Source organism: Dipteris shenzhenensis, chromosome 9, assembly GCF_047967505.1.
Source record: "Dipteris shenzhenensis isolate YYH24624 ecotype China chromosome 9, Dip_SZ_1.0, whole genome shotgun sequence".
In the NCBI taxonomy this organism is placed as follows: Eukaryota; Viridiplantae; Streptophyta; class Polypodiopsida; order Gleicheniales; family Dipteridaceae; genus Dipteris; species Dipteris shenzhenensis.
Window position 1 is genome coordinate 15,536,317 of NC_141604.1, and position 12,295 is coordinate 15,548,611.

At 39.0% G+C, this 12,295-nt stretch overlaps 1 pseudogene; it reads left to right on the forward strand.

The window, feature by feature from the left end:
- Nucleotides 1-9,066: 9,066 nt before the first annotated feature.
- Nucleotides 9,067-9,655, forward strand: LOC147898265 (putative small nuclear ribonucleoprotein F; annotated as a pseudogene).
- The last annotated feature ends 2,640 nt before the right edge of the window (nucleotides 9,656-12,295 follow it).

Consider the following 12,295-nt stretch of genomic DNA (forward strand, 5'->3'; position numbering starts at 1 on the left):
GCCTCACGGCATCCCGTCATCTTTACCGGCGCCGCTACATCTGACGGCCCCGTTTTTTTTATCCCATTGCAGAATAATAAGTAAAAATATCGAGTTAGAAAATAATTTACCCTCGAAAGGCACATTTTAAATATCCCTTTTAATACCCCTGTCTCATCACCATAACACTTGAGCCTGTCAAACCCAAACGCCAATAAAGCCCGAGGAGATATTAACTGCCAGTATAACAAGGAGGTGCTAGTAACGAGGAAGGGCAACAAGCCCATTGCTAAAGGCTAGGTATGAACTTTGCAGGATAGAGGCTCGAAGCCAAATCATTTTTGCAAGAATACCACACGCATGAAAATCACTAACCATGAAGGAACACAATAGCATTACCAAGCGGCAACCCAGTAGTAGGACGCCTGCCTCCCAGGACAGTGGATCGCGTTCGATCCTTGTTGCTTGTTGCATAAACCTACGGGTGCCCCTTGATATGACCAAAAAGGGTGCATGAGTGGGCGGGGGAAAAAAACTAAAGGGGCTAAATTCAAATGAAGGATGTCATCTCCCAAAGCACTAGGATTTTTCGAATATCTTCCCACCAAAACACATTTTATAAAGCTATCTATATTGCACCAATTGCTAATAAAAAGGTTACACATTAGCAATTTGATTCCTTGAGGGAGAGATACATACCATGAAAGCAAGAGCTATAGTCTTCTTACCCTCAAGAGACTAGAGTGTTTCTACCATCGGGAGCGTTGCTACCCTTGCAAGGGTTCTCTCTCATTAGCCCCTCTACCCTCTCTATCCCATGCCCAATGCTGAAAGACCTTGGCATATGGCTTAATGTAGCTAAACAACCTTAGGCCACGCATGATTGCGATATAGTGGCTCCTTGGGTCAAAGGAAGGAACTCTCTACATTCATGTGATGCTCTCAAAAGGCTCATGATGTTTGCACACGATTGGGCCAAGTCATGTTGATGGGGCCATCACCCTTTGCCTCCCACAAGGTCACGAAGCACATGATTACTCTCTCTCTCTCAACACACACACACACATAAGCACACACAAAGAGGCCATTTGCAAGGGGAACATCTGCCCATGGCCTATGCAGGCAAGTAACAGAGGTCTAGCTTTTCACTATGTACGTTGTTTTCATTACCTTCTTATCTTTATGTGCTAGAAGACAATTTCTACCAAGTGCATTCCCACTATGCTAATGCAAGGGCAAATCTTCACGTATCATTTGCCTAGTGCTTGCAAGACTAGTCACCCTTTTTTTGGACAAAGAAAAACTACATGTACCTCTTCTCCCTCACGTCTTGAAGCCACCTACGATAGAGTAATTTCTAGTACATGTCAATTTGCATGAAAATTTTGACTAGATTTCCCAACCATCATAGTCCAATTTCCAAACATGTGCACTATAACCACGAATATATTGCCACAAAGATAAGATTGAACATCAAACGTCCGATTATAGACATCCATACATTCTCAATAATGATATATTGAAGGATTGCAAAATTATCATACCTCCTTGTGTTGCATGGCTATTCTTTTATATACATTCGTAGATTGTCAATAATGATATCTTGGAGGATTGCAAAATTGTCATACTTGCATGGATTCTCTTTGCATGCATCATGCTATATGTAACATGTCCAATGTCTCATCTGCTCTCTCTCTCTCTCTCTCTCTCCGAGTTGCCTTAAATCCCTTTAGAGGAACACATAAAGTGCACATGTTCAATAGAATGATCATATAGGGTCTATAATAGAATCTATTGTCCTCATGTTCAATAGCATCGTCCTACTTGACTTTACATAGAGCAATGTGATAGTCTAACAATTGTACTTATATTTAGACACATCCCTTGTATTGAATTCTTTTATCACCTCTACTCACCATTGAATGCGTCTTAATTCACCCATGTGACTTGCTTGTATGACTTGCGCATATCAAGAGTGCAAGATTCCCCCCCTTGTATGAAACCCCAAGGGTGTTTTAGGTTGAGCTAAATTAGACGCATTCATTCAACATTTCAAAATAAATTGATGCATTGAGCATAGTTATTGTTATAAAATGTATCTCTTAAGCCTATAAATTTTACGCATTTGGAAATTTCATGAGATTATTGCATGTTGTGTGTGTGTGGGGGGGGTGCATGCATGTATGCATGCACATGCGCTTGTTTACATGTGTGTGCACATGCACATGTGTGTGTGTGTGTGTGTGTGTGTGTGTGTGTGTGTCTATGTGTGAAGACTTGAAAAAAATCCGTTTCATAGTGAAATGAAAACAATTTTCGTAATGGACACAAAAGAGGAAACTGTGTGAAACATTAAAAAAACCAAGAGGTATACAATTTGCAAAAGGTTTTTAGAATGCTTGACTATATAGACAAGTTTAGCTTTGATAAGTCGTAGCAAGTGTCACTTTTATTGAAGAGGAGAGTCTGCTTACCTACCACCATCAAACAAGTTGGGAAGACAGGTGTCATAAACGCTCCTCCCTTGTTATCAATGTCACAATAAAAAATGAGAACTTAAACATAGACTTAACAAGCTTGATGTAGATTTTGGAATGAGAGATTACTTGTGAGTTTCAGGGGGAGAGTGTATGACAAAGGTAATGAATTTGGGAACATTATGGACGACAAAAGAAGAGGTATGCAAGGAAAAAAGGGGGTTAATGAACTCACTAAGATGGTATGTGGAAAATTATGAGAAAGGAATTTTAGAGAAGGAACGGGTAGAAAAAATCATAAATTAAGCTTTACAAAATAAAATCAGCAAATAAAAGGGCAAGAACAAAAAATGCATGCGAGGTGGAAATTTTAACATTATGGATGGAGTGTGGTAACGAATAGATTAGTCATTAGAGAAGTTGGGGTCAACAAAAATTAGAAGGGTTAGAAAGGTTAGGAGAATGGAGCATTAGTAAGGGGAGGGAAGAAAGTCGAAAAAGCGATATTAATAAATAGACGTATAAGGAGGACTAACTTAGAGTTTCTAAATAAAGGGTTAGGGAGGTTAGGAGTGTTTATAAAGAAATAGTAATAAGTCATAAAGGGAAATAATAGTGTATATAGTAATGTAATTGAGTAGCAGGTTAGTAGACTTTTAAAGCAATAGATGGGGTTAATATAGTGAGAGTCGTATACGATTAATAGGTAGAATTTTAGTTACTAAAAAATTTAGAAAGTAAAGAAAAGCAAAAAAAGAGTTAAGGAAGGTTAGAATGGGGACAGAAATAAAATTCAAGGGGGAGAGAAATACAAGTCGAGAGGAAGAAAAGGATTAATATTTTTAAAAAAATTATGGTCTTAAATGAAGGTGCAAGAATGGAATGGAAAGACATAATGAAAATGCTAGAGCAAAGCAAAGATAACCAAAGTACTCACATGATGGAAAGCTTGATGTAGATGTAGACTCCTCTGATTTGACACAAGGAAGTACAACACTCTTATAGAGTGCACACACAAACTAAAGTACCTAGTGTATATGGGATAATTCCCAATATGACACGTGGCACTCTCACACAAATACTAGTTCCTAGTACACACTAGAACACTCAACTTGACTTCATGTTCTAACACCCCCCCATGAAGGAAAGGTGAGTGATAGCATGAGTTCATAAAAGATGCAGTTCCTTGATATTCCCAACAAATCCCCCCTCAAGGAAATGCCTCATACTGCAAGGATAAATCATAGGCTCATGGTCTCTCCATGGGGTCTCTGGTCAAGGATAAATCCACGGCTCTAGTCTCTCATGCAAGTTGGACATCCTTGGGTAGGTACATAATATGGGATATACCAGGATAAACACACAAACATAATAGATACTTCTGAGAGGTTCAAACAGATAAGACAAGATACCTTTGCATACTCATAGCGGTTGCAACAGGTTTACAAAATCCTTTTTGGAAACATGATCCAGGCAGGGAACCCTAGAAACAAAAATCTTTATCATCTACCATATATGCTTTTTCATCACTTGTGTCCTCCACCATATTTGCTGGATTTTTCTTTGAGAAACAATTATTTTCAGAGTGGCCATTCTTGCCACAAATCCCACATGGCTTGATGCGAAAACAATCTTTCTCATCATGATTGTTTTTGCCACTTTGAACTTGGTTGCCAAAGCTAGTTCTCCCTCATCCTTCTGTTTCTCTTTCTTCCTTTCCTCTTCCTGCAATGCACTTATGATTCCTTCAAATGAAGGATTAGGACCATATTTCAGCGTGGTTACCAGGTTGTCGTATTCTTTTGGCATGCTTTTGAGAAGCACTGCCATAGAATCATCTTCTGTCACCGGTGAATCAACCGAAGCCAACTGGTTCATGAGACTTCTCATTTTGTTGATGTGAGCATCAAGAGGTGCTCCAGATGTCAGCTCTAACTCAAAGAACTCAATCTTGAGTGACAGCTTAGAATGCTTGCTACTTGCACCAAATAAGTGGTCAAGCACAGCCCAAGCTTCAGCAGGATCTTCAAGATTGGCAATGTGATGTAGATAATTGTCTCCAAGACCCAATGCAATGATTGCGAATGCTTGCTCGAGACGTTGAGGTTCCTTTTCCCTCTCGTTTGATGAAGAAGTTCCCTTGACCAGATTCCACAGATTGTACTTCATCAAGTGGAACTTGATCTTCATTTGCCAGGTGTGGAATCCTTGGCCATTAAACTTTTCAATGGCAACGTGAGTATTCATCATGATCAAGCTGGAAAGTACCCCAAACTCGAAGTGAAGATCAGCAATATGCAACTCCCATGCACGCAGACAGTGAACTGAAAATGGCGGGCAGATTCATGGGAAGACAACGAACATAATCAGCACAATTTGGGGCAGACTTTGAGCAAGACATGGCGCACAGATTTCGGCAAGATGTGGTGCAAAAATTCAGCAGAGAATGGCGCAGATCTGAGGCAGTTTATGGCAGGCAGAATGAGAAGAAAATGGCACAGATTTTGAGCATAATGTGGCGCTGTTTTTGGAGTTGAATGTGACGCAGATTTGGGGCAAAACATGGCAAGAATAATGTGCAGAATGGCAGGCAGAATGCAGCTGGAAATGGCAAGGCAAAGAAGGATGAAATGGTGCGCTGAATATTGGAGTAGATCGTGGGCTGCAATTAGGAGAAGAACATGGCAAGATGATGGCGGGCAACTTCAGGAAGATGGTGGGAAGAAGTAGACGGAGATGGTGGGCAAGTCATGTTGAAGATCGAAGGGAAGTTCCAGCTCCACATGAAGGGGTTAAGGGAAGGGGAGCTCCATCATAGAGGAAGAGGGCAACTTCCTTTTCTGGCCGCCCTCATCCTCTAGGCTGAGCTAGGAGAAGGGGAAAGGAGAAGAGAACATGGCTCTGATACCACATGAAGGTGCAAGAATGGAATGGAAAGACATGATGAAAATGCTAGAGCAAAGCAAAGATAACCAAAGTACTCACATGATGGAAAGCTTGATGTAGATGTAGACTGCTCTGATTTGACACAAGGAAGTACAACACTCTTATAGAGTGCACACACAAACTAAAGTACCTAGTGTATATGGGATAATACCCAATATGACACGTGGCACTCTCACACAAATACTAGTTCCTAGTACACACTAGAACACTCAACTTGACTTCATGTTCTAACATTAAAACTAAAGGGTTTAGGGGTTCTAAAAAGTTTCGAATAAAGAAAGGAAAAAGAAAAAAGGAGAGACGAAAATTCATGAATTTAAGTCTCAGAAAGGGGGGGGGGGGGTAAATGAAAAATAACCTTCATGATGATGTGGTAGGTGAAGGAAATGAATGAAGGCCAGGAGAAGCGATGAAGTCGAATCTGTGTAATTGAGGAGGCCATGGTCACCACCATGAAAAGGTGGTGGTGACAAAGATAGCGCAAGGAAGGAGAGCAGAGGTCAGGCAAGGGGATGGAATGGAAACAAGCTAACAGGTGAGTCAGGACAAAACATAGTGCTACAGAGCGACAGAGCAGTGGTATCCATAGGGAGAGTGTGTGCAGCGCCCGTGCAGCGAAAGTCTGAAGAGCATGTGGTGTAGGCGGTATGCACAGAAAGCCAAGATGTCAGAAAGCAAGCCCCGGATGATGTAAGCAAGAGATCCTAGCATACGAGAGTGGTTGTAGGCACAGTGGGCAAGGTGTGTGGTTGGGGATGGGGGTTTGGTTTGCCAGTGATAGGCAGGTGTGGAGGGAAGGCAAGGAGAAGGAAGATGAGAAGTCAGGGATGGGCGACTTGTGGGTATGCAGGAAGAGGAAAAAGTGCAAATATCAAGCAAAGGAAAAAAGTAAGAAAATTTAAGGAAAATAAAGAAAAGATTAAGGAAATAAAAATAAAAAATTAAGGAAATTAAGAAAAGAATAAGAGATCGAGGTTTAGTCGCATTCCATGATCAAGATCTAGTCACATTCCCATATTGCTTGACAACATGAACACTCCTATCACATACCTCTATCATGTTTCATAATCAAGTTTTGGTCACATTCCAAGATTTTGTTGCAATTGCACATAGCATTGAGAGTAATACTACTTGACAACATGAACACTCTATCACATACCTCTATTTATAAATCAAAATCCCCAACAGACACAGTTTTACCCAATGGAAATGTACTTATGGAAATCAACATCCCATAGCTCAAAAGGCTATTCAAGTATCAAATAATACTATATTGGGATTCCTAAGGCAAAGCAGTATGGTTTAATTGTGATAGAAATGGATGTGTAGCAATATACTTGAGGAGGGCACCTTAAAGAACACAAAAAATGATGTAGGATGTTCCAAGTAAACTTTGCTACTCATTAATCTTGCAATTATTTTGGAAAACTGTTAAACTATTGCAATGTTAGAATTCTACCTCCATAAGTTGGTTCGTTTGTACTATTTTAGCATTAATTAGCAAATTATGGTGTGTAAAATACATATTGGAGTAGAAAGGCTTGCGAGGAAAGGAAAGCTGGCCAGAGAAGGCGAGAGAGGGGCGATCTAATCGGGATCATGGCAATAAGTGTCCAAAATCACCATCTACTTTTAAGGTGGATGTACCAAGAAGTTGCTAGGAAGCTTCCCTCTGCAGGGTAGGCCTGGGGTTTGCAATTCGAAGATGGCATGGTGAGCAATGGAGAGGTGCCTCTAGAAACAAGTCCCAACACAATTAAAATTGGCAACAACGACAAAGATTATTGAGGAGAGATGGCAGATCATCTCGGATGGCACATGCGGCCCAAAAGTTAAAAATCACATTGGCTCTTTTGCATGTGTAGCTAGTTGGAAGCTTTCTCCATCTGCCTTGCTTTCTTCTAATTACCACATCTGGCGATAGATTTGAGGGTCTCTCTTGGGGGGAAAATATCTTGAATCCACATAGGTTCTTTGATGTATTGCCAATCCAAGACTTCATAGAATGAGCACGAGGCTGCACAGAGAGAGAGAGAGAGAGAGAGAGAGAGAGAGAGAGAGAGAGAGAGAGAGAGATAGATAGAGAGAGAGAGGGATTTGACCCTAGCATAATAGGAAGCAAAGCAAGAGATTTATACTGAGGGATTCCACAACGAGAGAAGGTAAGTTTAACAACCTCGCAGCTTCTTGACATTGTGGGAGACACAACAGATTGGAGGAATCGTAAATCCAGTCCAATTGTCACCTAGATTCTGGAAGGCCCTTGATTTGTGATCAATCACAACACTCACCTCATGTTCTACTAAATAGATCACAAGTGCTCCAAGAGCTTCAACATATGGCACATCGAACAAGACAAAAGATCCATGTGTGACCTTTGCATGCCAACATATTTATTTTTGTGTCAATTCTGCTTTGGTATTTGCTTCAAAATCAGGATTACCACTTGATCAAGGCAGCCAGCTATCTTCTTCCATTCAATCTTGAACCCTTTGATTCATATTTTGTTGAGAGACATCATCACTTTTGTTGCAAGATAACTTTCACCTTACATTGTTGAATTCAAGAGACGTGCTTGGATCATTACAACCTTGTAGAATCCAGACGAGCTATTTCTTTGTTTTTTCTTCTCTTCTTGTTGGCCCTTTGTATCAAACTGGGCACTTGCTTTGGTTAGTCTAAATTGTCTCAGTATATAGCCTGCCCCTCCATGAGTGAGTAGCGAGCATGGTTTCATTCATGACCTCTAATCTCATGAGTCCATATACCCACTATGTTGTTCTAGAGGATGATGGCATGATCCCCACTATTTGTAATCTAGACAACTTAGTTTATGACTAGGATTTGGGTGAGCCTAGCAATGCTAGAGGTTCAATATTGTTCTTGTAGTAGCACAAAGGTCTAGTAGAATAATTACTTGCACATGATTGTGCTAGAATGCCCACATCCAAGGTTAGGAATCAATGTCCTCTTATCTAAGGTCATTGAGAAATACTTGATTGATTGACCATTCGAGCTGATGCCTTCATTGTATGAGCACTTCTATCTCAATCTCTTGGAGCATGTCAATAGTGTCCCCACCAAGATGCAGTTTTGAAAGGAACAAATGTATGACATCGATAGAATCACACTCTGAGGATCTCAACAATTACAAGTAGTCGTAAGGTGCAGCGGGCTACTAATGTTTGTGAGGTCACAATCCAAAATGCCTTTTGGGCACGATGCTCATGATGGAAAAATGTTCTTCAAATGGTACTTAAAGATGAGGATACCTCCACTATTCTCAATATATATTCACGTTGTACAAGCCATACGTGCTCCTCATGTACCAAGTCCACCAATCAATAGCGGTTGCAACTGCAAAACAGGCGAAGGTCTTGCAAAGAGCATCAACAAGCAGCAATGTGAAAAGGATGCCAAGTACTACATTAGATGAATGCCACCCAAAAGTTTGAACCAGGCCTTGAGCCATACTAGTTGAGTTAACACCTTAATGTTTGGTCTAAAATCTACCATCCCTAATAGAGTATAAAATCTCTAGAGTGATTTATGTGACCATTATGGAACATATCTAATTTTGATGCTTGAACTTCAAGATGGCCGTAAGTTCCCTTCCTGCATTGTCCTTGTTTCTTCTAAACATTTTGATGTCTGCTTGTTAATTGTGAAATTGAAATGGGGAATGGAGTACAAGGGTACTTCTATCTTCTCTTTCGACACTTTCTTGAATATATATGGTTTCACTATTTCCCACCTTGATTGCGACAAAAGCGTAGAGAGAGAGAGAGAGAGAGAGAGAGAGAGAGAGAGAGAGAGATGTTGTCGTGTCCTTTTTTGTCTACACCTAGCTTTTAATATTGATGCAGGCAATCTTATTTATGGTGATTGCAGGCTATCTTGTTTCCGTAGACTCATACATGAATCTATAGGTTTTATTCAGCTTTGTTTATGGTTTTGTATCCTTTTTTAAAGAAATTGGCTCTTTACAAAATTCTTAAGCACTAACATGGCTCGTCGTTTGTACACAGCTTGCCAGTACAAAAGAATTTATCGAGGGTCAATTTATTGGGAATCTGGGAGAGGTGTTAAAAATCAGGTTTGATTTTAAACCTTTATATCTGAATTCTTGTATAAGCATTTAGCTCTCGTTGAGAATTTTTTGGTAACTTACTAGCTTCCTGCAGATGTAAAAATGTACTTTACTTATGCAGGGTGTGCTTAAAGATGAAGATATTGATGAGGCAAAAGATTGAGGTTTATTATAGCTGAGTTAACTTTGGAAACCATGTGCTGGCTAATGTCGAGTTTTTATACAAGATTAGCTCGAGTAGGTCAAGGATCGCAGCTAGTCATTTGCAACCTGTACTCTTATAACAACGTGAATTACATTCAGAAGGCATGCCCTGGAGGGACTAGAATGTTTGTGTAAAGGAGAGAGTGGTCGGACGACTAAATGAAGTTTGTTCCTGTCAATATGTTTTTATTAATAGAGTTTGTCCATATGTGGTCTATTGTTGAACCATGTATTGTAGTTGGTTGATCAATAATTTGTGTGAAGTTTTAGTCATGTATGATGTGCAATATGAAGCTGCTCCATGTGGATTTAATATGAATTGGACATCTATGTTAGCTCCCCAAAGATTTGACATAGTAATATTGAAATTATTTGTGTAAGCATCTTTTGGTTGTCTTCTAAGAAATATTATTGGTTGTACAATGGACGATGTAAGAGCTAAGATGTATTCTTCTTCACTCATTTTAAGGGAATGTAAGAATGTGTTGTATTCCATTGTTAATGTGATGTCTTCATTGAGGATATTCTTTAAATTTTTATAGTTTTTCCTAAGGTTGCTGTTTTTGGAACCTTCTTGCATGGGTAACAAAACTTTTGTGGATGCCATAGGTTGTCGTGGAAAGCCAAATTTGCATGTTGTTTTTTCCTTAAAACATGTTTTGCGATGCTTATGGGTTTGTATGTCTTTTTATTCCAATGGAAACTTTGTAATATCAACACAAATGTACTTGTTTACAAAAGTCTCTATGTCTTCGTTTGAGGATACACCATATATTGGTGCATGTTCCACCCATAGTAGCCTATGATCACGTTGACTCCCTCTATTTTGAAATTCTGTTACAAAGAAGAAGTTAAGCACATTGCTCAAAATTGTCGAATCCTTTCTTAATAAGGTTTTTAGTGCTTGGAACCTATGAACGTAGTATTGTGTGGTTGTAATAGGGTCCGTCGATCGAATATATTGTCTCAAATATTTTTTCTAGTTTGGGTCTGCTGTTGATAGTGTTTGTGAATTCAAACTTTGAAGGCAATGGATTAATGGCTCCCATAGTTTTTCAGCAGCTGACAGAGAATGTGACAAAGAAAGTAGGAGGTCCCAATTCTCAACATTGCAAAGAGGTTTTTTTTTGAGGTGGTACTTGTAATCGGATGATGTTCGCAGATTAGTGAAGTCATGATAACCTATGTTTGATTGGAGAAGTTTTTCCACGTTTGTATCTACAAGTGCATGCTTAGCTAGTATTGTTTGCCCTCTTGTTTGAGCCTTGCACATTCTTACCCACGGTGATGACAATACTTGATGTACTAAGATTTTCATTGTCTTAGAGAAAAGATTATCGATTGAAAGAGCAAATCAACGATCAAAATTTGTTAGCTCCCAACGTGCAATTGTCTAATATGAAATAGTGTTTGGAATATTGTATTTTCATTGCTCACCAAAGAATAATCTAGGAAATGCAAGTTCTTTGCAATGTTTGTCTTTAAATATACTTAACGGGAAAAAACCTTCTGAGGGAGCAATTGCAATAGTTTTGTCTTCGAAGTCCACTACTTGTTGGGTGCTATATAGAGGCCATGGACCAAAGTGTCTATGTTCAAATAATCGTCATTGGTGGCTTCATTCTCATGTTTGATGTTGGGTTCTACATCTTCTTGTGTTTGCAACATTTTAATGTGTGCTTCCCAAAGAGGATTTATGTTTACATCATTTTGTAGGTACAGTGGCGATTTTATCAGTTCTATGAGAGCCAACATTATGAACATTGGGTGGATGACTCCACTCATGTAACTATGTTTGTTTGATACTTTACATTTCAATGCTTTTGCTACAGTGTCATCTTCACCCAAGAAGCATGGAAGTACTCAGTGTGGTTTACTAACATCTGCGAGTACATTAACTACACTACTATGGAGGCCATATTGACCTTCATATGTCAATTCATGAATTTGCACAAAAGGAATTCTAATGGATATCAAGTGTGCTTCAATGTCATTGAGTTGACTTGTGTAATTTTTTTTAATTGCCATTTTCATATTCTTTAAGCATATTGCTGGTACTTTATGAATTCTAACATCTTTATAGCAAATTGAACACAAGTAACTTGTTGTTGTCTTTGAGGTCATAATGTTAACACCATTTGAATGCAAAAATATTGCCATGTTCTCCTTTAATTTTCTAATCTTAGAGAAGAACTTCAATGATCCACAACAAATACAAGGAAAGTTTGGAGTATCCAAAAAAATTTTCTGGTATAATTCTTTGAATGAAGAATTGTTTTTTTTTCCTTTTCTTTGACAAAACTTTATTTTGTAAAGTTGGCGATCGTATATGTTCGAACAATGCACAAAGGTTATCATTTGTTGTTGTAATAGTCCTTCTTATATTGTATATTTTGTTTACAACCTTCGTTATTGTGTATGAAAGTTCCAAAGCATAATTAAAGAAAAGAGAAGCTACCTCGCTTGCTATTGAGGTTGGATTATTTTGAAGTAGTTCTTCTAATTTAATTTCATCTAGTGTAGACCATGCTTGGTATGTGCGCTTTTCTTGTAAATGTACTAATGGTGTTATTGTTGGATACTTTGTTGATTCTTCCAA